This window comes from Ipomoea nil, unplaced genomic scaffold (genome assembly GCF_001879475.1).
Source record: "Ipomoea nil cultivar Tokyo-kokei standard unplaced genomic scaffold, Asagao_1.1 scaffold2823, whole genome shotgun sequence".
NCBI lineage: Eukaryota > Viridiplantae > Streptophyta > Magnoliopsida > Solanales > Convolvulaceae > Ipomoea > Ipomoea nil.
In genome coordinates this window covers 268,051-271,611 of record NW_017619251.1, presented here as the reverse complement: position 1 = coordinate 271,611, position 3,561 = coordinate 268,051, and the positions used below count along the sequence as shown (strand labels likewise).

Sequence of the window (3,561 nt, the reverse complement as noted above, 5' to 3'; positions counted from 1 at the left end):
GACCAAAACGTGACCCCGGAAAAATGAACACCGGTAATACCGTCCAACATCAAATGTTGGACAGAAATTCCGTCCAACAGGTCAAAGTTGGACGAAAATTTCGGATGTTAACCCACCATTTTTAAGATGGAAATTTCCGTCCAACTTTTACTCGTTGGACGGAAATGCCGACTAACCGTTGGTCGGAAAACTCATACGCTTTAATATCCAAAATTCCTTCCAACGGTTGGTCGGAAATTGTGACCAATGGTTGATAGGAAAATCTATATTTATATAAATTATTTTTATTATTTCGATATTGCTATAATTTTGTTTTACTTGTTGTCAGTAAATTCTACATCATCAACAAAGTAATGTACACAATCTAAATTCAAAATGAAAATATATTTAAATATCAAAATTATTTACAACAAAAAGATAGTATTGTGTTCATAAACATTTAAGCAATGCACTATTGCCATATACACAAGAAGTCATAAAAACATAAAATACTTAATCATCAGGAAGGACTTGTGTTTCATCATTTTGTTTTCTTCCCACATTTGTTGAATTTCTACCACCAATGCTGCATTTGAAGTTGCATTTGAAGATCATGCTCCATGATTTAAGAAAACAAGAAAGTGGCAAACTATCATGATATTCTTCAACCTTTGTTAAACAGGAAAGTGGCAAACTACCATGGTATCCTGGAACATAAAAAAAGGTGAAAATAAATAAATAACTCATCAGACTGACATTATAATGGACTTGCAAAAGTGCATATGCAAAACACCAACTTAAGTAAAGCCTCTGAACTAACATCTGGAAACTGTATGCATATTCAGAATTATAAGATAAACTGAAGATTGAGCTCAAGTAAGAAATCGAGGCAACATTAGAAAATACTCCTATTCACAATAAAAGCAAAGCATAAAAGCTCAGTCTACTTTTACTTGGAAAACATCTTTCCTCCCAAGACTATCATCCTCCTGAATTTCACCCTATCACCTTAACAAATATGCATTTAATTGCAGCTTCAATGTACCAATGTAGATATGAATGCACATGAATTTCACCTTATCACCTTAACATACACACATATGAATTCAATGATTGTTCTTGTAGATACTGAGTAACAATACTATCTCCCTTAATTGCTCCTAATTGTTGAGCATCTTCAAGCCAGCAATGAACATTACATGTCCAAAATAGAAAGGTAGGATGGGATTCCAGTGGTAATTATTCATGCGGAAGATAAGCTTAGAAGAGATATGAGGCCAATGTGACATCTTCCTTCACTATCTCCTATTCCTCCTTACTGGAAAATACCATGTAAGATCTATCTGAGGGGCTCATATCTTTTAAGAAATTAAAGGGAAGCATCTCAATACAGTCAAATATATGCCCACTCAGCACAGGATATAAATTAATTAAAAGCAATATAAAAAGTGATAAAATACAATGTTGAATAACATTAACAACCAACCTTATCCACAGATATGAAAATGATAAATGCAAATCCAAAAAGTTGTCATCACAATCCTATTCTTGGGTCATCTTTTAACAAAATGTATTCAATTCTTTTATGCAGGACATTCGTCCAAAAAATAACAAAGTTCCTGTAGGACCCCGGCTAGTGAGGAATCCAGGACTGCCACAGTGTACTTATGATGGAGACTTGCCAATTACTAAAAATCCATGTGCTTCAACATAAATACACTATTCAAAAGCAACTGGAAAGTAGCAGAGCATTATATACTAGCTAAACATACTTAAATGAAACATGTAGAAATAAATTTGACAGTGGAAGTTGAAAGCAACACTCCCTTGGATGCATTTAGTTATAACTTATAAACATTCCAGACCTCCAACTCCATGATCTTTGTCATGCTGTCCGCAAATTCTATTAGTGATCACTTATTTCCTAAGCACTTTGACAATCAATTGTTTACCTAAAAAGTGAGCCAAGTCTAACTCAACATGATTCTCATTGGGTTTAACATTAAAGAAAGCAAAGAGTTGTAACTGCAGTTAACTGCTGACTTATATTATAAAAATTTTAGAAACTAAATGACTTGAATGTTTATAGAGATGAGAACTTCTACTCTATATATGATTCAGCTTACTGAAGCGATTTGGACTAAAATAATGCGTTTGTGGAAAAGAAATTTGCTGCTCTCATTGAACTCCACATCAAGTGTCAACAAACTATATAAACAGCATAACAGAGAATGGGCTATTGAAATCATATAGCCTCAGTATAAACACAATTCGAAAATCAATTTCTTTTTCTTTCGGCTGTACAAATATATATGTTGTCCAACAATGATTATCATCACTAATCAATACTTAACCCTAATTAAATAATAACAATAATAATAAAGCAAAGCCAATCAAGTATAAAAGACCAGTAAAACAGTGCTATAAGAAATGATCTCACCTTGGTTGTTTTGAGCCATCTGAAATCAAGAGCTGCTAAATATCCATATGCGTAAGAGCATTATAGGATATGGACTAAGATAATAAGTCGAAACAAGAGCTGCTAAAAATCAATTGTATTGATAGCTGCACTTGAATTAAAGCTATCATTTTTACTGAACCATATAGTTTACATTAAAAACTCAAAACACTTCATCTTTTTCAGTCCCCAAAACTAAATACAACTTTACAACTTCAATTATAAATGTGACGAAAATGAAACAATAATTCAGAAAAATTTATCCATAACAAAGCATTAGCGTTAGATTGAACCAGCTAGCAAAGATATTGCACACATAATAATGCAGACCACCATTTCAAAACTACAGTAAAATTAGGCCTTCATGAAATTATGAGGCAGGCAGGCATCAAGCAATATTTCAGTACGTGCCATTTCAACATTACAGTAAAATTAGGGCATAATGAAATTATGAGTTAGGGATAAATAGAATTAGGAAATTAGGAATTAGGGTTTAAGCTTTGAGAACTAACCTGTAGAATGGTGATGGACACTAGCGATGGAGGTAGAGGCTGGAAGAGGCGACGAGAAGAGCAATAGAACACTGCTTAGGCGACGGAGCAAAGGCGACGAGAAGGCTGGCCGGCAGAGGCGTGCATAGGCGCTGCTTTAGAGGGAAGACGACGGAAGGAATGCGACGGCAGCAGAGACGGGAAGATGATGACCGAGGGACGACGGCGACAGCGACGGGAAGACGACGATGACGGCAGGGACGAAGCTGAGAGACGGAGAGGGAAACTTTTTGTTTGAGAGACGCTTGTATTTAGCTTTTTGTTTGAGAGGGAACTTAGCTGAATGTCGCCGCCCAAATACTTTAGTGTTCGAGCGAAAATTTGTGAAATTTCAATTTTTGATCGCGAAAAGACTTCTAAAATTTTGTAAGCATGAGTTGGGTGGAAACTTAAATATTTCAATTTCCGTCCAACATTTACGGTATTTAGTAATACTTACCTACTAATCAATTTAGTTTTCTGTCGAAACGTGCAATCGTGGGTCAAAATTTCTGTCCAACATTTATTGTCGGTCGGAACTTCCGTCCAACGCGTGAGTGTTATACGAAAATTCCATCCAATTTTCCGTCCATT

At 35.2% G+C, this 3,561-nt stretch overlaps 1 long non-coding RNA gene across 1 annotated transcript; it reads right to left on the bottom strand.

Moving 5' to 3' along the window:
- Positions 1 to 365: 365 nt before the first annotated feature.
- On the bottom strand, positions 366 to 3,323 carry LOC109158573. The gene is made up of 2 exons (XR_002050411.1): positions 2,950 to 3,323; positions 366 to 686 (listed from the first exon to the last, which is right to left on the bottom strand). It is a non-coding gene; the product is annotated as an uncharacterized LOC109158573 (long non-coding RNA).
- Between the last annotated feature and the right edge of the window lie 238 nt (positions 3,324 to 3,561).